We start from the raw sequence: 26,267 nt of genomic DNA, 5'->3' as shown, positions 1-26,267 counted from the left end.
ATTTCTTCTTCGCAATCCACGGTCGATGTTGAGATGCGATGGACTCATAGGGGACGGCTTTGCAATCAGTGACAGTAGTAAAATGTCGGCGTCTTATGATAATATAGTCGATTTGCGTTTTACTGTTCCCACCATAAAATGTAGGAAGATAAGACAACCGATTGATGAACCAGGTATTCATAAGTACAAAGTCATGGGTGTCCGCAAACTCGAGTATACGCTCATTGCGCACTCCGAACATCTTTCCCCCATGCCACCTGTTACCATTTGCCTTTTCACCCACATGATCATTAAGGTCGCCGGCAATGATGATATAGTCATCAGCAGGCACGTGACAAGTCTTTTCATCGAGAAGTTACCAGAAGACATCTTTCTCGGCATCAGGTCGACCTGTCTGTGGTACATAAGTGGTGAAGAAGTGAATAGTGCGATCAGCTGATATAATGGTGAGCTTCATCAGCCGATCATCAAATTGTTCAACTTCTTTAATAACATTACGCAAACCCTCTGAGATGGCAATGCCAACACCATATTGAGTGTGTGGGCTACCAAAATTGAGAAATTTACAGCCATTTTTACCGCGTTCGCGTTCAATGCCGCAGCTTTTGGCAGATATCAATGTGCCTTTTCCGAAGGGCTCTTGTGAGTTTCTCGGTCTTTCCAGTTAGGGTGCCAACATTTAACGTGCAGACACATATTTGTTTTGTTCGGACTAACTTCCTTGCATCCTGACGCCGTCCATACTTCAAGAACCCTTGCTCATTTCTCGACAGGACCGGTCCTGCCGCGTCGACTGAGGTGGATGCCCTAACATTTATCCGAGGCTTGTGACTCAATCCGATCATGCCGTGAAAGAGGTATCTGTGAATAACAAATTCATCCAAATTCATGGCGACCAGAGATGGCGAGTCCTATCCCTCTGGAGTCGTTTTAAGTCGTTTCACTAGCTATTGATCATCAACGCTGATCACATATTGAAGTCGGAAATCAGCCAAGTTACCATATCGATCTCGATTATGAAATGGAAGAGGCTCAAAGTTAAGGGGTCAGAGTCAGCTCTAGAAATGTGGTTCATAGAAACTCCTTCGTCAGCTACGCTATTCAAATTTTCTCCCACTGTAAAGATTTTAGGCTTGAATTGGTTAATGCATCAGGTGGGAGTTATTGGAACTTAACGAAGTAAGAGATGATCCCAATCAGTTGCTCAGATCGCAAAGGTATGAGGTAGGCTTCGCAGCGACTGTGATGGATATCAGCCATTCACCATTCGCCTTAAGGTAAAAGGACGTCGATGGACATCTCCCCTTTCCCATTTTCAACCCCTTTAAGAGCGGTGGAATTAGGTCCGGAGATAACAATTCTCCAAAATCCCATCTCTGATTTGAGGCCTCCGGAGTCCTAGCATTCACTACAGGTAAATAAATCTCCGAGTGATGCTGAAGGACAAAACATTTTGTGCATGTTCGCATGGTCTCTTACAAGGAATGCTTTTAACGCAAACATATTCAATGCAAATTGCCATCATTCCTTGCCCCCCCCCCCCTCTCTCCTCCCCCGCCTCCTTCTCAATCACTTTATTCTATTGCTACATCTCAAAATCCGCTCCGAAACGATTAGCTCGCAAATCACTTTGAAATTCCTTATTTCCATTCACTCATGTTAATCTCTTCAGCTGAATTTCAGCATTTTTCCATCTCCCCTACAATCCAGTACATTAGCTCCATTTAAGCCCTCATATATCCCCAATGGGGATGAATGAATGAATGACTTGAAGAAGAGATGAAGATGGACAACTGCGAAGTATTCGTATGCAAGTGCGTTCATTTCCAACACAAGAGTATCCCTGCAAAGCGGATTAGAACGGGGCTAAAAGTGTGCTTTTAGCATCCCCATAATCTTCATCATCATCAACATCATTATCGGCTTCACCGTAGCAAGGACTCGTCAGCAACAATATGAGACTCGTAAAATTGAAATTTCCATTGGACAAGATGAGAATGGCTGAGAAAGGATGATGGACTCCGTAACGATTGAATCGTTCATTAAAAAATATCAGCACGAAAGCAAACAGAATTACGAATGAGGATAGGAGAAAATGCGTTAATCCTTCCGAAGATGTCGTGCTTTGGTGATTAGAAATTTGGAACCCCTTTTCTGATAGCTTCCTTCAATAGCCCTCATGACTGTGTGCTGAGTTGCATGTTGTGAACTCGATTCACCTGAAAATTTGAATGGTATAAAAGGACCCGACCAAATGAACCAATCGTAATTCAAGTATTGCTTCCTCTTAGCCTTCTCGTCCCTAACCATCATATTCGCAGCGCATTAAATTTCTGATTGGAGTAACCACGGCTTCTCCCTCAAACTCCATAGCTATCAACTCCACTTAACAGAACTTGGTGGCGGAAAATAAAAACTTCCATTATTGCTTGTCTTTTATTATAGTGGAGGAGCGCCCACCTAACCTCCTCCATCGAATATCGATGAATTACCAGTTTTGTAGTGGCTGCAAGGTACTTTGCATTGTCTGGAGCCCCACTCATCACAACTTGCGGGCGCTCCATGTTTTCCAAGCAAACCTCAAGGACTCAATGTTGTTCAACTTAAGTAGTGCAGATTTTTTCAGGATTCCGTAATTATTACCGACTCAGTGGTGGATTTTGGAGGGGCTGCTTTTCTGGAACTGTTTTTTTTTAATGGCAAGGAAAGTAATGCTCTCCCAGTTATTTTCGAAAATCTCCAGCATCCATGGAAACATTTATGTAAACTTGAATGCCATTGTTTACTTCCCATTCATGATCGCCGAAGTATCCATTTTTGAATCCAAAGCATCCACACTTTAAAGGGCTTCTTTTTCAATCGTCATTGGTTTCATACTTGTCTCTGATTTAATATTTCAACTCAGCAAACAGCCTTTCCATGTCAACACATCAAATCAACATCTCATGTGTACAAACCAATGGGAAATGACAATGCCTCGAGAGTCATATGAGCTCCTTTCTCGTCAAGGATACGTTCAATTTATGCCTCGAGATACTTTCTCTGAAATTAATTTACCGTCACTCTAAACTCATGTTATGCAATATGTACAGATGAAATTCACTTTTCTATTGACAGGCATTCGTAATGAGATGTTATTTGCAGTTTATGACGAGGGGGATATCTCGTTTTCAATTAGATACTGTCACCGCCATAGATACCAGGAGATGATATTTTAGCCCTTTGTGACTCTCTCCATCTCTCAGGTGGTATGTCAATTAAGGCCGATTAGAGTTTCATATCATATCTAATATCTTCTATTGAGTATCTATTGTTACCTTTGCTACGGTGTGGAATATTGCCAGAGGCTGAAGATGGAGGAGGGGCTATGACGCAAGAGTGGTATGTTTCAATGAAAGGCTAGAGGCTGCTAAGGCTCTCTCATCAAGAAATCATCTCTTTTTTTTTGTGACTTCCAATAAGCTGGGCAATAGTTAATATGTCAGTAATCACCACTTCCTAACTTTCACCCCCTTAAATTGTCGTAGGCTCCAAGTTCAGGAACTTTTTCATAATAATACAAAACCCACATTGGGCGCCAAAATGAATATCTTGAATCAAGGTTATATTTTTTGTTAAAATTTTGACTTTTCTCCGTTTGGGTCATAGCCACTCCCTGAGGATTATCATTGATAATTTCAATAGAAATAGAAGCAAGCAGTCACCCGTTAACACCCCAAAAAAAGTAAAAGAAAACAACGTATGAAACGAACGAACCCACTATTCAAACTGTAGGGAATTGGAAGATATATATGTATATGGTTGCTATTCTCCCCTTGGTGAGGCATATCGTGTCAACCACACCTATGCGCCATCGTTCACGGCTACCATAAAAGCCCTTCAGCTCCCCCACGACTTTCCGATGCGCTCGGACTCCTCCTTTATTCTTCTGCGTCAAGTTCCTTCAGGACGACCCACCCGTCAGCCATTTGGGGAGAGTCGATCCCACTGTATGGCGTAGCCAGCAATGCAATTGTCGCCCCTCTTAAATGTGTCACCTATCCACTGCCACTTTTGCCTTCCGATAACAAAGCGTATGATTTTCAGGCCTGTGCTCTGACCAAGTTCTTCGTTTGAGATAGTGTCAAGCCAGCGTATTCCGCTAATACGACACAGACGTTTGTTCACGAAGGCTTAGAGCTTTTAAGTAACAGCGGAGTTCACCTTCGATGTACTACTCCTATAAACCAACACGGAAAAACGACATTTTAAGCCATCATATGTCGCTCTGATAAATGCTATTAGTTTCTCCGGAATGTCCCTCCTGCATAGAGCACCCCAGATATACTCCCTGTTCACGTTATCGAAAGCTTTCTCGAAATCGATGAAGAGCAGGTGAAGTGAAAATTTCAAATGTCGCAAAATGATCCGCAAGGTGCTGATATGGTCAATACAGGAGGATCCAGAGCGGATGCCAGCCTTCTCAAGTTTTCGAAATGTTCTTTGATGCGTTCCAGGGTTATTTTAGCTATTATCTTTGCAAAATGAGGGTACACGCAAATACGCCTATAATTGTCCCATTCTTCAGAAGCTTAAAGATAATACCCCCACTTTCTGAGGAAGGTCTCAAATTCCCAAAATTTTTGTACGAGCGGAGGTAAGGTCTGCAGTAACTGCAGGTGCAATGATAAATAATTCTGCGGGGAGGCCGTCAAGCCCAGTGACTTTACATAATTTGAGTGCGTTGATAATCGCAATAATTTCTTTTCTGGTTGGAGGATCAGTCCATATCTACATGCATGACTGATCAATTCATCCACAAGAGGAAGGACCTCACCGATGTGATACTGTTAAGGACCGTGGTGAAATAACCCTTCCACTGTTTTAGTCGCTCATCATCGTTGGTAAGAAGTCGACCGTTAACATCCTTCACAGGACCAACAAACGATTTGCGACTACATGCGAGTTCTTCCGTGTTGGGGAATATGCGCAATAGCAAACTCTCTTTTGTCATGGCCCTCATTACGCCGAACTTCTCGGGATTTTGCACGATATCGGAGTTCAAGCGAGTCACGCCCACCATCACTTGCAGCGGTCAATAGAACCTTCAACCCCTTCCGTTCATCGATCGCTTTCACAAATATGCAGTCTGCCAGACCTTATCAACCCCTCCGAGACGTAGCCAATGATGGTAGCCCAAAGCTCATCGATATTCTCAGGCGGGGTACTAGGTGTATCTGCCGTCCAATCAGCATTTCAAATGTCGAGCTGGATCATAAAAGCGGTCGATGTTGAACTTGATGGCTCTCAGCTCTCCAACCCTGCATGAATTGGTGGATACAACACGCAAGCTTACTTAAGCGACTATCAAATGGTGGTCCCTTTGGATGCAGACGTCTGCACCTTCGTGAAGGACAAAAAACCACCAGGATGGAACGATATTTCCTGCAAAGTGTTGAAATTCGCATGTAAATACAAGCCGGACTTGCTACTCGGTGCATTCAATGCATGTTTGGCAACGAGTGTTTTTCTGGATGGTTGCGAGACTTGTGCGGATAAGCAAGGGTAAAGGCGGCCCAGTGGCACCGTCAGCGTATCATCTGCTCAGTATACTGGAGAAATGGGCAAAGTTCTTGACGCACGGACAACGTCAAAGCGTAAGTAAGTTAGAGCGACTCCCCCTCGGACACCACCTTGTCGTGGGAGCTTCTGATAGTTTACTACTACACTAAGGGTATCCAAAAACACAGGAAGATAGAAACAAAGGATCGTAACTCTCCAGTCACAGACTTCGAATCCACCCGCGACTCTGAGAAATCAGGATGTGGTCGAGGCACGTATTTTGGAGGCCTCACCTAATTCATGCTCCCCCACGGAGAAATCTGTAGAAGACAGGCTCTCCACTACAGTGGTAAACCTCTACCCGGTATCTACAGCGCGGTCAGCCAAAAAGGATAGTAAAGCAACCCGTTTAATGAAAGGAACTGGAAATATGACTATGACCGGCCTGTCGGTGACACTGTTGCCTAACTCTTATAAAATACGGGAGAGGAAGACTCGGCAGAAGGAAACTTTAGCCGCAAAGGGGAAGGGACTACATACTTGCCTGTCAGAACCTTCTCCCCCGCCTGTACCCGGAAAAACGAAAGAAACGCCGGTATGTAAAAACAGATCCATGCAACCCAGACTCCGTGAAGCTGGGAGGGCTTCTAGCCGACGACAACGGAAGGCACTACGAAAGAAGCCAAAATTTCTTGGGAATGAGGACATGAACGATGCTATCCCACCAAGTGTGGCGATATCCAGAGAAATCGAACGCAAGAAAGCGGAACTTTTGGCGGAAGGTGTAGACAAACCGGTAAACCCGGGGAGATCCACACTGAACGCAGCAGACTTTTCAGTTAGCGGCGGTTTTCATATTAGACTGCACTTATGTAAGTTGAAGGAATGTCCTTATATATTTGTGGTTCAAGAACCATGGGTTCGTTGTAACAGAATCTGTGATATTGAATCAGTCAAGGGAACTAGGATCTTCTTCGATGGAAGATCCTCGAGACCAAGGGCCTGCCTTCTGATGTCAAAATTGTTAGAAACAACCATACTGAGACCTTGTTACAGTCAACTTACAATAATAGGCTAATGGTAAGAGCAAAATCTTCATAGTTGCCTCCATTTAATTACCCTAACAATCTGCACTTCAAAGTTGTTAGAGTTGATTAGAAACTGAGGAGTGCTAGATGAGGTCTCACTCTCAGATCACCGTTACTTAGAATTTAGTATGACTATTGCAGGCCTTCAGCCTGTAATACAAAGACGGAATACTAGGAAAACAGATTGACAAAGTTGAGCCCCATAGACGACTAAGGACTCCTTTGACGATGGGAGATCAATTGAATCGCACACATTTAGAGTGCTTTAAAGAGGCTTGTCGTATTTCCAACGTGTTATCCAACGTGGCAAAACGGTTCCATGATGGAACCGCGAACTACAAAGACTCAGGAAATCGACCAAACGACTTCTAAATCGTACTTGCCAAACCAATAAATGTGAAAACTGGGTAAACTTACGGAACTCACAGCATGAATATAAGAGGCTCGTAAAACGTTCGAAACGAATCTCTTTTAGAGCATACTGTGAGGTACTGGAAGGTGAAAGAGGGACTTCCAAGCTGTGCAGAGTCCATAATAAGGATGAGTCAGCCAAGTTGGACTCTCTTAGAAAACTGGATGGTACTTGCACGAACTCCAGAGTTGAGTCTACACAGACTCTCTTGGAAGTACACCATCCGTGAGAACAAGTCTCAGAAGAGGGAAGAAGTGGATTGGCGGTTTCTTCAAATTCTTCAGGTTTTGACAGGGAAATTGGGACACTGCGAAAGCGGTTGTTACCAATGGAAAGGCGAGAGCTGCTATTTGAACACTTCAAAGTACCTGGCATGGATGGCATCTACCCAGCGATGCTCAAGGAGGGTATAGAGCACTTAGAGCAACTTCTGAGAAATATTTTTCGAGGATGTCTTGCTCTGGGCTACGTACCTTCCTCTTCACAGAAGGTCTTCATACCAACCCCTGGGGAAAGATAATTATTCGTCGAAAGAACTTCAGACAAATCAGCTTAACATCATTTTCGCTGAAATGTCTGGCGAGACTGGTTAAACGTCACATTCGAGAGAAAGCGCTAAGGTCGCACCGACAAAATGAAAGCCAACATGCTTACCAACGTGGAAAGTCCTGTGAGTCTGCTCTTCATTCTTTGGTTTCAAAGATAGAGGATGCAACTCTGAAGGGTGAGTACGCGATGAAGGTGTTCGCCGACATTGAAGCTGCTTTTGACTATACGCCCTTCCAAAAGCTCTGTGATACCACCAGAGAGCATGGCGTTGACGAAAAGGAGGAAACTGAATGGACTTTGCCTTCCAGAGATGAGCGGTACAACCCTTCAACTCTCCGAAGAGGTAAAATATCTGGGAGCCATTCTATACAAGAAGTTTCTTTGGAACAAACATGTGGCGATAAATATGAAACGAGGTCTCACAGCTTATAGGCTGTGTAGGCGGACCTTTGCCTCGGCATAGGGACTTAAGCCCCAAGTAGTAAAGTGGATATATTTTGCTATCATTAAGCCGATGTTCGCTTATGCATCCGCAGTGTGGTGAGTTAAGGTGAAACAAAAGAGTTTTCGCTGTAAACTTGCCATACTGCAAAGAACTGTGTGTTTATCGTGTTATCTTGAGAAAGCTGGGACGGACCAGAAGAATGCGTGTCAGTATTACTCAAAATCAGAAAATGGTTCAGGGGCCGGAGTCTACTTCTCGAATAAAAACGAGCAGTGGTCTTTTCCTTTGGGACAATACACAACGATCTTTCAGGCTGAAGTATATGCGATCCTAAAGGGCGGCAACCTGGCTGATTGACGAACGGTTGAAGGGCAGGCGCATCGCAATCTGTAGCCACAGTCAAGCTGCATTGAAGGCGTAGTACTTTGATCACATCAGATTCAATAGTGTGGATTTACTCTGGGCGCCTGGTCATTGTGATGTAGAGGCAAATGAAATTTCGGATGCCTTAGCAAAAGAGGCTTCAACTTTCCCCATGCACGGAGCGGAGCCAGCAATTGGGGTGCCGGTAGCATTGGCTACTATCAAAAACTGGGAACAAGCTTCCCATAATGACAGGTGGCGAAGCTTTAATACTGCTAGACAGACCAAACTCTTCCTGTCAGAGCCAAACAATGATCATAATTCACTTGCTGGGCACATGTTCAGAATAGGAATTATCCAAGATGATACGTGTCCATCCTGTAATAAGGAAGCGGAATCCACGGAACATTTTCTATGTAAGTGCCCCGCCTATAGACGCATTAGACATCAGATTTTTGGTGCTGATATGCTCCAACTGCAGCGGATAGACTCACATCCACTAAGGGAAAACCTGCGATACATAAACGAATCCGTTTGACGCGGAAATCGAGTACAATGGACCACTAAGGTCTGAGTGCTCAGAGGCTTTGCCACTCCCCCACCTCAAACACACACAAATTCTGATTCAGCCCCGCGGCGTAATACCCTATATGAATCCTGCAATGAGAATGGAGGAAAAAGTTGGTTTTAGTGGATAAGAGTCCCACATAACCGCAACCGCAACCGCAGGAGGCAACAACAGCTTTTGAAACTTTCCATCTTCCAGTCGGGAGGGAAGGAAGAAAGACAAACAGTGAACCGATTTTAATAAAGTTTTGTTTTCCACAAAACCTTTCTTTCTACCCTGAATCGAGGCAACTTTATGGGCTGATGTTCTTTAGCAATGTTGATTAACAGTTGGAATTTAGGGCCCATCGATGTTATCTTTACGTCAAGCCTAAAGCATGCGAGTTCCACAATAATAAATAAGGAAAGAAAGTAGCGCAACTTTTTCAGTTTCTTTGAAATTTGTCACCGTCTTTACTATCGTAAATGGAAGCTTTTCTGTACTCACCCCATAAGCTGCTGTTTCGGTTGCTGCTCATCTCGTCCAAGCAGGCAATCGTCATTATTTATAATTCACTTTCACTATTTTGAGTTAATCACTATCACTTTCACCACTTCCCGGTTGGCAACGCGAATAGTTCTTTTACACCCTTACTTTGGGAGCAAAACCGTCCGATGCATGTTGGCTACAATGTTAATGCCTCACTTGTTTGCCACTTTCTTGTTACACTTTCACTACTTATCCCTCAAAAAGAAGCAGCTAATTGCACTTGGCCTCTTTTGGTAGTACCTTTATGTGATGTTAGTGCTGAGCTCACTGCATCCCCAGTTACGCTTTTGTAGAGGGCTGATTCCCTGCAAGAATATTAGAAATTACAATTAGCAACACAATTATTTCACATTATCCCATTAAGAGACGATTTTTGAAAGAAGGCCCAGTCAGCAGAGATTTTCCATTAGGAACAGGTGTGTGCTTCAAAAGGGTTGCTAGATATTCCCCACAATCATGGGGTTCGCTAATGGAGGTTTTTAAAATTAAAATTAAATACATTTTCCGGTCATTATGCATACCTCTCCTTTGGATTACTTTCTTGAAAGTAATGATAAGCAACCAATCACTCCTTCTCTAAAAAAGCAAAGCTTATTTCCTGCACCTCCCTAACATTTTCCTGACCCGCCCTATATCCCCATTCCACTACAAAAAAGGCTTCAGAATAAAATATAATTATTGATCACTTAAGAAACCACAACAAGCTTCCAAGTCTGATAGTCTCGCAACCTCATCACGTCTCCACTATAAATTTAGATCAATAAGTAACGACAACTAATTTTTTGTGCTTCCTCCCCACCATCCCCAAGTGGATAAAAGATACTCGTAATTGAATTGGGTCCATTCCACATCTACTTCGGGGCCTAGCGAAGGGAGTGGGCATCCTGATGGAAGTGATAAGTCCACTATATAAGGGTTATTTAAAAGATGAAGCGGTGGCAAGTCTGGGATTTGTGTCAGAAAACCGCATTGTGACACGAACTAAACCAGCAAATCAGGAGCCGGTCAAGGGCTACATGAAAAAAAATCCTGGAAAGGAGGAAAGGAAGAAGAGGGAGCACATGCCAACATTTTGATTTCATCACGTAAAGATTTGATTTGAACGACCTTCAATCAGACGTTGAAACATTTTCGAAGCGCCTGGAAAGGATGGGTCAGTGGGATTACGTGATAAATCTGCTTAAGTGTTCCGAGTCCTTTTTCCTGCATGTGCTTTGTGTGTTGAGCTGAACGAATGTCAACCCTATTCACAGTTTTGTGGCATTTTAAGTGGCTGTTCTGGTAGGCGACCGATAATATTTGAGAGAAAGGATAAGCTTTTAAGCGAAAATGGAAGCTGCTCGGTTTTGTCGTCAGCTGAACGGAGAAACCGAGGTAATTTTAGTTGCAATGTCACCAGTTGTAATTGATGTAATGAAATGTCGTGCTAGGATGAACTTAATGCTGGCCAGGTTGAGTCGTCGATTAAGGTAGGTTCAGACAAATGGATAGAGTAGAGTAGACAAAAAACGGTTTTCTTAGGCTGACAAAGGATAATAGGCGAAAACGCTTTTATGGTTTTTTTACCAGGGCAGAGATAAATCGTCAGATGCTGTCTCACCTCTGCCCCTCGCAGATGTTAAATGTTCCAAATTCGCAGAACAGGATATAACTTCGAATTATATTGAGCTTAAATCCGCCCATAAATTGAGCCAAAGCTTAGCCAAAGCTGAAAATATTTTATTCAAGGGTTGGGAGGTCCTTACTCCGCACCCACTTGATGTTAGAATGGACCCAATGACGATCCCTCGTTTAGGGCTTAGCAACCAAACTTCAAAAAAGATTAGCCCTAAACAAGGTGTCCGTTGACCAAAAAAGAGGGAGTAACTTGCTCCTCATTTAGCCCGGGCTAACTCCAGTGGATGCGGTCTTGGGACCCCTCAATCCTTAAACAAAATGAACTAACAAAGGGTTGAAGATATTCCACCACAACCCAATCTCGGTATATTTTATTCTTCATCAATTGTCTTCGTTCCATTGCGACGTTATGGGGAAGACCAGTTAAGCTGTGCAAAGGAATGGAATCGCCAGTTTGCGAGTCACATGTTCCGGTGCAAGAAGCCTTTAACTGAGGCTCAAGGGGAAGCCCGGTGGTGACGGTGGAAAGGAGGCACACAAGCAACTGGCGGCTTAAAAAAGCAACTCGGAGAAAAAAAAAACTACTTCAGACAGCTATGGGGTCTTGCGGATTGGCCTACAAGGTGCTAATGAAAAGACTCCAAAGCTCACTCCAGATGACCTGTCCGCGCCTCCTGAAAGAGACTGTTACCACTCTGTTTCCTCATCAGGAAAATAACGAAAGGCAAACAGTTGTCCAGCTCAACGAGGGCATAATATATCTGGCAACTGCGAAGGTGCTATGGGAAATATCTGGTAGGATCGGCGACATTAAGACCCCAAGATTGGGTGGCATCCCTAACCGAGTTTTTAAACTGGTAGTGAAGACAAGGCGAGACGTGCCTAAAAGAAGGAATATTCTCTTCGCAGTGAAAGAAGCAGAAGTTGATGTTGCTTTGCAAACAAAATAAGCCTCTAGGAGACCCGGCATCAAAACGCCCGATATGCCTACTGAATACAATGAGAAATATGATGGGGAGAGTCATCTACAACAGACTTCTATCCATCGTTGAAAACAGCAAAGGTTTGTCGGAGCGCCAGTTTGATTTCCAGTATGCCCACTTTACGGTAGATGCGCTAACTGTGGCCATGAATCTGGCAAAATGCGCACTAGTTTCTGGCGACTGCTGTGCCCTGTTGGCATTGGATATCATAAACGTATTCAGCTCGGCTAATTGGAACAGAATGAAATGGGCATTGGCTGACGTAGGTATTCCCAGGTATTTAGCGAATCTGGTTGAAAATTTCCGCTTAAATAGTACAAAAAAAATATATTGTCACAACGAGAGTACAACAGGGCAGTAAGCAAACCTGTTGTGAAATATCATGGATAGTCACATGCTTGCTCTTCCCGTCTCAGAAGGGACTACGATTGTCGGCTTGCAGATAATCTATCAGTGCCCGCTACAGCAAAGTCTTCAGCGGATTTGAACGTCTACGTGGCGTAAACTGTGAGACCGGTGAACTTCTGGCTAGAAAAAGCCTTTGTGGAAGCGAAAACAGAAGCGGTTTTAATAAAGAACCGTAGGAAAAATAAATCTGCCCAGGTGTCTAGGGGGTGCTTCTAGCTTCTAGTCATTGATTGCACATTATTCGAGCACAGAATCTGCCATAAAATCATCTGGGTTTCAACTGGCCGACGCCGTACAAGTAATCAGATCAATCAGTTCGCGATCAGTAGGAGATTTAGGAGTTGTCTCCTAGATGTGCGTAACAAAAGAGGCGCTAAGGTTGGCCTTGAAAGCGATCACCAACTGATGGTCTTTTACCGCCACTTCTCGCACGGTTGAAGAGCTGCGACCCTCCAAGTTCAACATCGACTCCTTAAATGACCCGGCTGCCACTCGACAGTGGGAGCTATCTCGTTGATCCAACGACAGATATACTGAGTAGCCCGCCAGAGAATATCGATAAGCATTGGGTCGATATCAAAAGTGCTCTTTCCTCGGGTGCTACACAGGTCTCGCCGCAGAGTTATTTATCGCTGCACCTAACGTTACTGCTGTTACCACTCGTGCGGAAATGTTAGGAGTCGGAGACCTCCCCCAGAGAGTGGAAAAAGGAGATGATCGTCAAGATCCCAAAGAAGGGGACTCGTTTTGAGTGTGACAATTGGAGGGGTATCTGCATGCGAGAATAATAAAAATAGGAAACTACAACTTCGTTGATAACTTCTTCGATCTCGGGTCGAAAATCACAACTAATAACAACTACGACAATGAAATCCGTGCACGATTGTTGGCAGCCAACAGAACCTATTTCAGCTTGCAAAACCTGTTCCGCTCGAAACGTTCCTCGGTGACTTGGATTCTTAGCGCGAAAGAGAGAAGCATCCGTCTGATTGGGAATAAACTCCGGCTCAATAGATTGCGGTGGGCGGGCCACACATCCATATGGATGAGGATGATCCAGCCCGAAAAGTCTATAATGGCAATATCTATCGTTGGAAAAGACGAGCAGACCCTGCCTGAATTGATGGACTTCGGCGAAAAGCCGGGATGTCTGGAGTTCCTTATTAAGGCAGGCCTAGACCGGATACCGGTTGTTGTACCGCTGATGATGATCTGCGAACGTCCTACTGTTGCGAACATAATAATAAATTCTAGAAAGCATCAAAGAACATCTCGAAGGCATGATCAACAGAGAGTAGACTGGTTCCCGCTCCGGATCCTCCTGCATCGACCACATCAACCCTCTAAGAATCACTTCTTATTATAGGTAACGTTCTTCATGCTGCCTTGTTCGGAGGACGTGGAGGAGTTCAATGGACGATGACATCTTTCCTCAAACACATCGACTATAAGATGTGTTTGCTCTCTTACTACCTCACCGGATCAAGGACCTTGGTCAAATGACTCTGGATTTGGAAAGAGAGGGTAGTAGAGTTGGTCTGAAGGTAAACAAAATCAAGATTCTCAGTTTGGTGGGTCATCGCACAATGCCTGTCTGTATTAATGGGCAGAGTATTAAACGCGACGATCAACTTATATATACAGGAAAAGTGATTTCTGCCGACGGTGGCACCGAAGTGGACGTTGCCCAACGCATAAACAGCGCTAGATCCCCTTTCGCTGGCTTACCTAAAGTCTGGAAATGCCGTTATCTCAACACCAAGATCAAACTGAGACAGTTCTGTCCAAGTGTTCTTTCTATGTTGATATATGGGAGTAACACATTGAAAGCGAACTCCACTGTTACTCAAAAGCTCCCCGACCCCGTAGACAGTTGTTTACGTCATATCATCAGAGAAACGGAGAACTTGATCGGCCCATAGGGCTGCCACTTGCGCGCACTGTGATCGGAAGACAATTGACCTATCCGTGGTAGTGGAGGAGCGCCAAATGCATTGCAGCTACGATCTGCAGTGTGCACTTGGTGTAGAACAGTAAACGCGGTGTGCGACCGTCTCGGGAAGTCGTGAAGGGAGTTGAAGGACATTTCAAGTAACCGCAAGCGATGGCGAGCAGCTGCGGTTGACGCGCTATACCCCACCAAAGGGTGAATGAATACATCTTTTATAACATAGTCCCCGCAATTCGTGGTTTTCATCACTGAAGGATTTGGCCGCTGGAAAGGAAAGGGTTGACAAAAAATAGTACTGGCCACAGTATTGAGGTGAAGTATTGAGGACCCAAGAATGCGTGAAATGTCCTGCAATAAGTACGGGGCACGTAAATCCAATCAAAGCCTTATTTTCGCTACGGGAGTCCTCCCAAAAGGATAATGGTTTAATAGAACGGCTGTATTGCTTCAGGGATGACAATCAACCAAAGGGTTTAGTGTAATCTCTAGAAAACAACAAACAAATGCAGAAAGCTACTGATATTGACCTTCCAATTTTCCATTCACTCAGTCCCAAAGTAATACCAAAACTGCACTCCATCTACGCGTACCTTTAAACAAACATCCCCAAGCATGTCAATACCTCGCCTGGAAATAATTACCCACTCCGAAACGATACAGTGCGACAGTTAATGCGGCGAAGTGGTCCAAATTAGCATATATCATTCGGCACGTTCCAGCCATAGAATATCAAATAGTGTTCAAAAGGATCGACTATGCAACAATTATGGTAGCAACCGAGCGACCGCATGTATCGCTCAGATGGCAAACGATAGTACGTTCAGGACTATTTGGAATCCTGTTCGAGGACAAGCAGAAGCACGAGCAGCCGCCCTGAACCGCAAAACCTCATGAATGCCATCATTTCCCTGAAACTTTGCTTCAACGACAACGTGACGGTATCGTCAATTTCTTTACCATATCCGGTATCGTCGCCATCCGGCAATCATATCACGTACGTGCAATTGCATTCTGGCCGTATGGCATTTAATTTCTGCGAAATTTCTAAAAACTCAAAGGATTCCGTGTCGTGATCAGGACTAATGTGCGGATTGAGACGGTACATATGAAGTGAGTTGCTGGCAGGACGATTGGTAAAATTGAATTTTCGGGAACAGATGGATGCGGCTGACTTGAAAGGGTGAAGGTAATTAAGACTAGCCAGGAAGAATTTTCTTGGGGGTTGGATGTCCTGTGAATCAGGGAATCATTTCATATGAAAAGAGAGTGTGGTTACCACTTGGCATTGAGGATTTTTTGGAATTTAGAGAGCAATTAGACGAGGAAACCACAACCTGAGTGGAGGTTCGAATTTTATCAAGAAGATAAACTTTCAACAACGAAAGGAAAAAAATAATTGGCGTCAACTGCGGGAGGGTGGGGGTAAGTACCACTTAAAGATGCTCCTTTCATAAAACATTCTCACTACCGACCCATTTCCAAATTTCATCCCTCGTCACGGGTTTGAATCCAACAAAAATCATTTTAAGCAAAATTCATCCCTACATAGTCACAACAACTCATTTGCAAGACACTTCTTTGGCTCCAACATCATCCTTACGCCCTCTTTATGTTAATTTCCATAAATTGCATCATACTTCATCGTAAACATAATAAACTTGTTTTGAATTCACCCCAACAAGCACTTCTTGCTTACTTTGCGCTAAATCTTAACAACCATCTTGAACTCCATTAGCATCTTAAGTCGTCTATCTTCATATCTTTGTGCTCTGCGTCTTTTCGTTTGCCTCAAAAGCCAAGCACAGAAAAAAAATGTGAGAAATTCAGTTAGACGAGTCCATTATACATAAATCTGACTGCAACAGGAAAATGAAGCGAGTCCTTGAAATATCAAACGGAGAACTAAGTGAATAACCGACAGCCGAGCCGACAGCTATGGAGCAACACAATGGACAATGGCAGCAGGAGGAAGCAATGTGTACCATCTAATTTTCGGAATATGCCGAAAAAATGCCTCCAGGTTTTTTGTCGTTCAGTTGGCTAGAAGTCCTACCTCTTGAAATGTTAATGGTGGAAAGGAAGAAATGCGGCTGGGATTTTTCGAACCCTCTCCTTTCCTATGCTGTCAAGCATCTTAGCTCCCCCAATTAGAATATTTTGTTGGCAGTTTTTGTATCTACTGCAAAGCCAAAAGATGTCTTATCTATTCAAAATACACTATCCAAGACGTCATCTTAACCTTTCTTTGCTACCTCTTAGAACAAAATCACTTCCTACCGGATCTGAGAAAGGACTCAAACTAAATAAATCAAACGGAAACTTTCCAATGCCCTTTGGTTATAAACTGTCGTTACTTCCTTCAAACAATCTCAAAAAGCAAACCGAATATTAAAACTAAAAAAAATCAAAACTCCATTCCCAGGATAACGCAAAAAGCGGTCTGTATCTTATCTCGTTTTATTCCTTAGTTAGGGCAGATTCATTTCAAGTATACTGAACAGGCTGCGCTTGACCTGAGCACTACTTTCTATCCTTTCAGAAATATTCAGAGCACTTCATCCTGGTCCTTTTGTGCTAAAGTTGCAGGTGCAGTATCTCTACTCAAAGTTCATGTTTTTAGTAAGCATCTGTAGGTATTCATTTAAGATATCAAAAGATGACAAGTAGCCGCAAAACAAATTTAATTAAGGATAAAATAATACAAATGTTTTAATCAGGAGAGTTGCCTGAACTTAAGGGTTTTAAGGCTGCTTAAAACGCTCATTATGCTCAAGAAGTTCATAATACTTAGCCCTCGGTTAGCCAATTTGAAAAGAACCTTTGGAATCGTCCTCTGGCTCTTATCGTCGTCGTCCTTTCAAGTGGTCTTTCAAAACATTAGGAGCTATAAAGCTCAAAGAAAGCTTCACTCTGACTCCAATATAGCTCTCGTTTGATTACAAGAAGTTGCATCATCTAGAATTAGATAAACCTTTAGAGGAACCATCAACCTGGTAAAAATAAAAGCCCTAAAAAGGCATGAAACTAAGGTGGAATGCGTAACCAATGGGAAGCTTGGTCTACAGTATTCGGACCCTGAATACCTTTTCAGCTTCAACTAGAACCCTTACCCAGGTGATCGAGCCAGCCAAGGTGGACCTTTTTCCCGGATTACTCCTGGGACCAAGATGTGGACTCAACAAACGTCAACAAGAAACGGACAACGATAGAGGAAGAAGAGGGAGTGATACCAGGTGATACCGCTTTGCAAAAACCAAAAGCAGGGAGTTCCAGGAGCTAGTCCGCACATGAACCAGCAGTTTCAAGCCTGGAAACCACTGCCATCGAACTGTACGTAGCAATTACCAGCCACAGCACTTCTACCCCAAAACCGTCGACAGCGGAAGCTCACAGGAAACAAGAGCCGGAGCCAGAAATGTAGACCACCGGGAGTCGGCAAAGAAGCGGCGGTCCACTCGAGTCTTGCTAAAGAGCCAATACCATAAGGCCATGCGAAGAAAAAGGAAGGCGATGCAACAACAAACGCCTGGATTCATTCAAATCAAGTTGCGATAGCAACCAATGAGCTGGTGGAGGAGTTGAAAATCGACAGTTAGATGGCATCTGACGATCCCCCAAAGCAAGCATGCTAAGGATAGCACTCGAAGTGTACCTTATTTGATCTGCAAGTCTTTGTGCTAGAGGAGAACATTGACATCTCATTACTACTGGAGTCCTGCATGAGAGGAGCCTGAACGATCAAAGTAAATATTACAATTTACTTCACAGAATAAGAGAACTGATCGGTAGAGACCTGGAGGATGTATCCTGGTCAAAAATAGCCTGCACGCTTTTCTGTATTTGAACGCAAGTTCAAACAACCTAACCGTTACATTCGAACAGGCGGGCACGGAAAACGTACATATCTCCTTGGATTGCGTGGCGCACGACCAGCTCCACTGGAAGAACTGTAACACGATCGCAGCAGAAAAGGCCACCCTGTTGATAAGCTGCAACGCCTTTGGGCCACCTCGAAAATCAACAAATCAACGATAAGTCATTCTTTGATTTCACAATTAACAGAAATCTATTATTGTAGAACAGGGACAGCACACCAGCCTCCAATTTTCCCAGCTCGGAAAACTGTGAAGGTTGAGAGGAGGAGATTCTTGATATCACGTTACTAATCGGAAATAGGATTATTAGGATAAAGAGTGTCTGAGCTGAGATCCTTCCCTGATCATAGTTGGATAGTTTTCAGTCTAGATCTCGCTGTAAAAATCTCCAACCTTTTCAGAGACCCCAGGAGGATCGACTAAAGGAAATTTGATCAAGTTATCAGGAGCAAACTCTCCAGTGCGCAAATTGGTATGGTTGACACGTCAAATTAATTGGAGTCAAAGGTCGGGGTTCTGCAAAACCATTCGAAACCGCTTTCAAAGTCTCATTCCCCGCTCAATACAGCAACAAGGCGGTTCTGGTTGAACTACCGTCAGAACATTGAGAACACCACTACATCTGCAAGGCCATGTAAGATTCTATCCAAGAAATATAGAACCGAAACCTTTCTTAAAAAGTCGAAAGGCTCCTGGATGGAATCTTTTGGTGAAGACCTGGGGCTACTGGTTCTGACGAACTTCCCGGCTAAACCTTGCTTGGAGGATATGCAGGCCCAACTGTGTGAGACTATCAAATCGGTAATTACCAAAGATAAAATCAGCAGAGTTACAAGCAGTTTCTCCGCATGTAAATCCTGAGAGCTAGACAGCATAATGCCAGTCGTACCACAAAAGGTATGTCGTCGCTTGTCGAGATTTACCGGAGCTGGATCTCTTTAAGATACGTACCCACATTCTTTGAGACACACGCGTGGTTTTCGTACCAAAAGCGGGCAGGTACAATTTCAAAGAATCAGCCTGACCTCTTCCATGTTGAACACCATAGACGCGTTCTGGACATCCACCTAAGGAAGGCTATGTAGGGAATGCCCAGCGCACCTACCTCAAAGGTAAATCCACAATAATCGCTCGCGAGGTAATTAGCACGATTCAGCGGTCACTACAGTACAAGTATTATACTCTAGCTGCCTTCCTGAATATAGAGGGAGAATTCAATAACGTTTGCGCCAACGCCTTCAAGGAAGGCGTGACCAGTATAGGATTGAAGGCATGCCACCATCTGCAACGTGCCGGTCATCTACTCCCGTTCTCCCTTTGCACAACATGCATCGTGGGTCTCAAGTGCAGTCTTTCATAAGGTGGCCCTCTTCACCACACTTCCTGTACCTTCTCGACCTATCGTACTCGCTAGTACATGCTGCTGCAAAGTGACCGAAATCGAGACATCTGAAGCATCTCTTCAAACATATTTGCTCCTTGAGTCGACACACCACCCAACCTATTCTTACCTTGCCCGCGGTAATCAGTTTAATCCCCGATTTCACCGGCAAGCAAGTAATAGCGGTTGGTGTACTTCCATATGCCTTCTTCATCCTTTTAAGGACACCGTCTTCTAGGTCGCTAAGGTTGAGTTGTTCCCTTAGCGCAGCGCAGATATCCTCTTTGCACTCGACCACTATTTGTTGCTTCCGAGCTTTGACGTCTGCTTGCTCACCTAGCATCTTCTCCACCTGGCCGCGAAAGCTGTTCATTACCTTCTAGCTAGAACCGTTTAGTTCCAGTAACAAATCCCCCTTCCCGCTTTTTCCCGCTCACCTTTGTCCATTCTTCGGATGTATGAGCTGTAGCCTGTTCTCCTTTTGTCACAGTTAGACCCGTAATCAAAGAACTACCTGGGAATTTCTTTTACGATAGGGGTTGTTTCTTCGTGGCCGTTTGTTGGACACCAAGGAATTCACTTATTCCATCCCTACTCTGTTTACCCGCGTTCTCACCTATCTTACGTTGAGGTGGCGTCACCTGCGTCTCCCGTGTGACTTTGCCACATAAGGCTTGGGCGCGTATCAGAGCCCTGATATTCCGCCTCTCTTTAATGAACTCACAGAGTCCATTTATGCGTTCCCCCAATGAAATAAACGCTGTTGCAGTTTGCTGCCTTCTACGATCGCATTTTACAGCATCCGAAGACTCTCCAAGTTCCTTTCCGAGTCCCTCGACGAATCTTCACTGCCGAACTAGGGTAAAGTTGCCTTCATTGATGACCTTCCAAGTTTTGAGCTTTTTCAAAAAGGATCCGGTGTAGATCTCATTTCCACTCCACTAAGATCTGTTGTAGCATTGGATGCCAAAGTAGCCAAATTTCCCACTACTGAGGCACTGCGATCGCTGGATATCGACGGCCGGGAGCCCGCCTGCCCACTGCCGCCGAAAACCGCCGGTACTAGGTTTCCGAAGCCATGCACCATAAAAAACTACCCTTCTCGTCCTTCATATTTGGTTTGATTGCTGAGTGTCCTTTCCATAGCCAATTTTTATCCACGGGTGGGCGTTTATTTCCCTTATTCGCAAAGGGCGCGCCTGAGGGGAGGCTTTGCAACTCCGCGCCGGCTACCTATTGCGGATATTGAGGGGCTATTTAAAGGATTGTACGATGCTCTACGAGAAACAGGAAGAAAAGTGCAGAATGAAAATCCATCGAGGGAAGCTCAGGAATCTAACCTTGGCGCGGTAGTTTCTCTGAGGTAAGAGTCCGCCAGGTAAATGCATTTTACCTCTCTACCCGAAAAAATCCAACCAAATGAAGCACCCGCTAAGGAAACGGACATATCGAATGCTTGTTAGAAATTCAAAAAAATTCAGTCCCCAATAGCCCCGAGAGGATCAGGGAGGGAAAGGGGCTGAGTCTATGAGCTATTATGAGGCCTGCAAGCTTCTTGAGAAACCTTCTGACGGACTTAAACTAGTTTTCCCCGCAATGGTCGTCTTATTCGTTGCGCAATTGATGAGCCCTCTTTGATGACCTAGTGTTCTATGTTGCCCATTTTCAGCTGCGGATTAGAAGGCTTAACGATGTCGTTAGATTCTTCCCGGAGTAGAACATAATGTACGACGGATTGCTTGGCCTTCGCATGCCGGAGGAGACAACGCTGATTGGTTTTGCGGACGACTTGGCGGTAGTTGCAATTGCAAAGCATCCCGAGGACGTGGAGCTTTATGCAAATGAAGCCATTCATACCATCAAGTCATGGTTACGAATGGCCAAGCTGGACCTGGCGGACGAAAAGACGGAGGCGGTCCTCATTACCAACCATAGGAAGAACAACACGGTTACCATCCAGGTTGGTAATCGTGAGGTCGTCTCAAAATCGGTTGTCAAATACCTGGGGGTGATGATCGATGCCAAGCTGAGTTTCAAGGGACACTTGGATTATGCGCGAGAGAGGGCAGCAAATGCCAGCTCATCCCTTGCAAGGATGATGCCTACCGTGAGAGGGCCGAAGTATAGTCGCAGGCTACTCATCGCGGGAGTGGTGAGGTCGATCCTGCTATACGCGGCCCCTGTCTGGGCGGGAGCGTTGAACCACGCTGTCAACCTGAGGAAGATATGTTCGGCATACCAGCCAATTGTGCTAAGGGTGTGCAGCGCATTTAGGACGGCGTCGACGGAGGAAGTGTGTGTTATCGCAGGAATGATCCCTATAGATCTTCTAGCGAGCGAGGCACACTGGCTCTACGAAAAACGGAAGGCAAATCCAGCCGAGGTGAATGCGGATTTCCGAAAAGCCATCAGGAGAGGGTTGTGTGGCAAGTGGCAACAACGATGGGATAACCCCGACAAGGGCAGGTGGACCCATACATTGATCCCGTGTATCGAGAATGGGTCAACCGAAAGCACGGAGAATTGAGTTACCACCTGACACAGTTCCTTACGGGACACGGTGGCTATAGGAAGTACTTGCATCGCTTCGAGTTGGACGAGTCTCCCAACTGTCCTGAATGCGGTGCTACACTCGAGGACCCGGAGCACGTTATGTTCCATTGTCCCAGATTTCTGCAGCAGAAAAGGAGGTTGAACAGCATCTTAGGGGTGGACATCGAGCCCTCCAACCTGGTGGAAGAGATGTTGAAGTCGGAGGAAAACTGGATGGCGGTAAATGAGGCAGTAGCCGTGGTGCAGACAAAACTCCTGGAGTTGGATCGAGCTCGGAAGGCGGCGCGACGGAGACGTGACATGGACGAGCTGGTATAGCGAACCAGAGCCTCCCCCGCGAAGCAATACTTCACGGTGGTCCCGCGGGGAGGGGCGGAAGAGTGGGGGTGGTTTTAGGGGGTGTGAATCCCACACACTGCTGCAACCTGGCGCAGCAGCGTCTTTCTAAGATTTCCACCACCATCCATAAAAAGAAAAAAAAACCCATTTATTGCTACATAGTTGCGTATATGCCTCATTTGTGTGTTTAGTTTGATTTGGTAGTTTAATTACCTACAAGTTCTGTTAATTAAACGGAGTATGTTTTTGGGGTATCGTTTTCCTTTGAAATCATACTTCTAACAGTTTACTTTCCCCAAAGGAAGCACACTCCTGAATTAATTTACGTATTTCCCCACAAGCAAGATTCAGAGTCGGAACATTCACAACCATAATCGCTCAGCTCCGGCGGCAAAAACCAGACAATGAAGCATACTTAGATGAGCTTTTCTGAAAATCCCGATACCCCAAAGCTAGATGGTACGGAACATTAGTGACTTTATAACATCAAGACTATTTATCATCTAATTAGATACTCGTATCTATCCTTGTTTTCCGCATTGCAAAATCAAATTTCCACATCCTATCCTAATGACATATTTCTGTCTCCAACCATTTCAACTAAATTCTCGTTCACCTCACATCCTGTCCTAGTTAGCTCCACCTCTAACCCTTCCACTATTTCCACATTCATCCCCCGCAAATTTGCTTTAATATCTGAATCATATTCTATGCGAGCAAACAGAAAAGAAAAATCCCTCGTTCAAAGGCAACGACAACGGATTTCAACAATTTCGCGAACCCTTTCTAACATTCCATTTGAACCACCCCCGATTCACCCTTCACCGCCTGCCTTACGTACCCCAAACGGCACAGAACTGTCGGCTCGTCCTTTTTCCTCATTGCAGATCATGTCAATTTCGCGTAATGATATGTTGATTTAGTGAATGACTTTAATCAGAGTCACATCAAAAGCTTTGAAATTATTAAAACGGAAATTAAACTCCTCGAAGGCAACCGAATCCCCGTCCAATACCCTTGTTGCCGACGCGGTGTTCGCGGACTAGGGGTTGGGGGGTAAAGTTATTTTCTGAAAGGAAAAATGAACATATCTAGGCAGTTACATTAATATTTTTTATTGGTGAAATTTCTTATTTGGCGAAAGGACATTTATAGGAGATCCCACGTGCGGAGAGATATGTATGGAATTTTTTGTATGGAATGAGATAAAAAAGGATGAAATATCGGGTCATTGCGATGTATCATATATCAGTGCGGAAAATGTAGAGACTGAAAGAAAGTCATAGGCATGAAATTGTAGCTAAAGTTGAATGGGCCCATTATGATAAGATACTGCCTTTTAGCATAGATGCCTTAACATAGGACATGCTCTCAGCTTGAATGGAATGACTCTACGCTGATTACAATTATGTTTGCCGGAGGTTCAATTTATGCTTGTCAAGTGTTTCAATGAGTTTCTGCCCATGGATAATCTCCTGTCGGTATTTGAACGGAGCCTCACTGAAACCTGGTCGCCTCAGTGAGTAAGTTCGACCTTACCGTGCTACAAGGGGCTATCGCACGACGCACCTCCTAACCCCCATACTCGTGGAAATCATATCAGATAGAATAAAACAAACCAATAAATCAAACAACAAAAAAGCGGAACCCTGTACCGCACAAAAACTGGCCCCCAGTCCTCGCTCAAAAAGCAGGGACGAGCAAAGGTACGTTTGAGGTAATCATATCAGATGAAGAAAGGAGAAGTGCTAAATGGTAACTGAAGGACGGCCTGAAACCAGAGGATGCCCCTATGTATGTTAGGACAGACCTAAGCTTTCAGCTTCAGAGCCAAGGAAGCACGAACCAGCAGAAATCAACCCGCAAGAGGGAAATGCTCCCAAGAAATTTAAACCCGAGCACAAGAGAGGGGAAATCTGGGGATGGTCAGGGATGAAGGCACGAGCCGGGAGGCCCCCCGTCAGCTATACTAAAACAGTAAAGAGCATTCGACCGGCCGCACTGCCCAAAATATTTTCGAGGCTAATTCTCATTCATTAAAAGCAAGATATAATTGAGGACTTCATCGTCTTGAAAGTATGGGCGGGATGGGATAAGAAGTTCATCTTCACCAGCATACGCTTTCAACCAGGGCTTATATTGACAGGCAAGATACGCAAACCGGCATAGGACTATAGTCCCTGAACTGCCAGGATGGAAGGGAATGAAACTGTCAAAATGTGATAGGTATGAAATACCAGGGACACACATAATGACAGTCTGCCTTCCGTGTCCGGATAGCTGAGTGGTTAGAGCGCAAAGCTATCGTACAGAAGGTCACGGTTCAAATCTCACTGGTGGCAGTGGGATTTGTATCGTAATTTGATGTCGGATACCAGTCGACTCAGCCGTGAATGAGTACCTGAGTCAAATCAGGGTAATAATCTCGGGCGAGCGCAATGCTGACCACATTGCCTTCTAGTGTACCGTTACGGTCTTGAATGAAGTGCTCTAACACACTTCAAGGCCCTGATCCAATATGGATTGTTGCACCAACGATTATTACTACCTTCCAAAAGCTGAAGCAATTGAGATGGGGAAGCTTCTGCGCCTTCCCATCACTCAAAACATGGATCTCCACACGCGGTTATGGAGAGTTTTTAGAAGCAAAGTGAATGGCAAAGGCAAACTCCGGACGATCGGGATAAATGACTGATCGCTGGAGGCAATTAAATGCCATGAGTGCAACCCAATCGCAGATTTGGTAACATAACTGTGCACGTGCCAAGGAGAAATCATTGAAGGGTTCTTCGGAAGAGTCATTGGGTGGTAAGCTTACCGAGGTTCCCGTATGAATCGCGGAGACCATAGAAGCTGAAAGGGCAGGACCGGGCACGAAAGTAGACCTGCTGCCCACAGAAGAGCAGAAGCTGGACGTCTTTCTAGAGCTCTAGTCTCTGCGGGCTTTTCCCCGTGGAATATATGATATATTAAAGGTTAGCCAGTTGACTATTCCACCTAAAGATGGATCTTCTACTAGGAAATGCATATCCTTAGTGGTTGACTGCTGGCTAGATTTCGCTACAATTCTCCATACTAGGCTGATTCCAGTCAATCCATTAAGGAGTTCCGTCTCCACGTACTCGACGAGAACGATGAGGTCCGAGTCTGCAAGGAAATTATCTGGAGTGGCTCTTGCCCGGAAGCCACACCGGAAATTATTTAGTACCATGCGAATCGGAATGCACCTCTAAGAGCATATTCTCCGGGAGAATTGCGTAGGATGTCCTCTTTCCCTGGTTATTCATGGTTGGCCTCCTTATTAGAGTTTCGTGGTTGTGCCCATATCAGTTGGGGAGCTCCTTGTGGGCTCAAACGAAGCGTTGGGAGCATATATTCCGAGAGGATTCCTGGAGGATATGCTCCTGTCCCGGTTATTCACGGTTGGCTTCCATATTAGACATTCACGCCAGTTGTGATTGTGCCCATATCCCTCCCTAATTGGGGAGCTCCTTACAGGCTCAAGCGGGAAGATGCGTTGTATAGCTCGAACGCAGTAGCCGTCAGTTACGGCAGAAGTATTAGATAGGCTTCGAATCTTGCGCCTGCACTCGATACAAACTAGCACCGAGTTGCTAATCACGTCAAAATTCTAATTGTGGTCGTGTCCGAAGAGGACCACAAAAA

The 26,267-nt window shown here is 44.7% G+C and overlaps 1 protein-coding gene across 2 annotated transcripts in view; it reads right to left on the bottom strand.

The window, feature by feature from the left end:
- Positions 1-26,267, bottom strand: part of LOC119659922 (dipeptidase 1) — a 394,749-nt gene that overhangs the window by 342,164 nt on the left and 26,318 nt on the right. For both annotated transcript variants that reach the window (XM_038068255.1, XM_038068254.1), the window contains exon 2: positions 9,453-9,799. The gene's annotated coding sequence lies outside the window, so the exon portion shown is untranslated. The remainder of the gene's footprint in view (positions 1-9,452; positions 9,800-26,267) is intronic.

Source organism: Hermetia illucens, chromosome 6 (genome assembly GCF_905115235.1).
Source record: "Hermetia illucens chromosome 6, iHerIll2.2.curated.20191125, whole genome shotgun sequence".
NCBI classification, from domain to species: domain Eukaryota; kingdom Metazoa; phylum Arthropoda; class Insecta; order Diptera; family Stratiomyidae; genus Hermetia; species Hermetia illucens.
The sequence above is the reverse complement of the archived record's forward strand: the minus strand, read 5'-3'. Positions and strand labels throughout refer to the sequence as shown.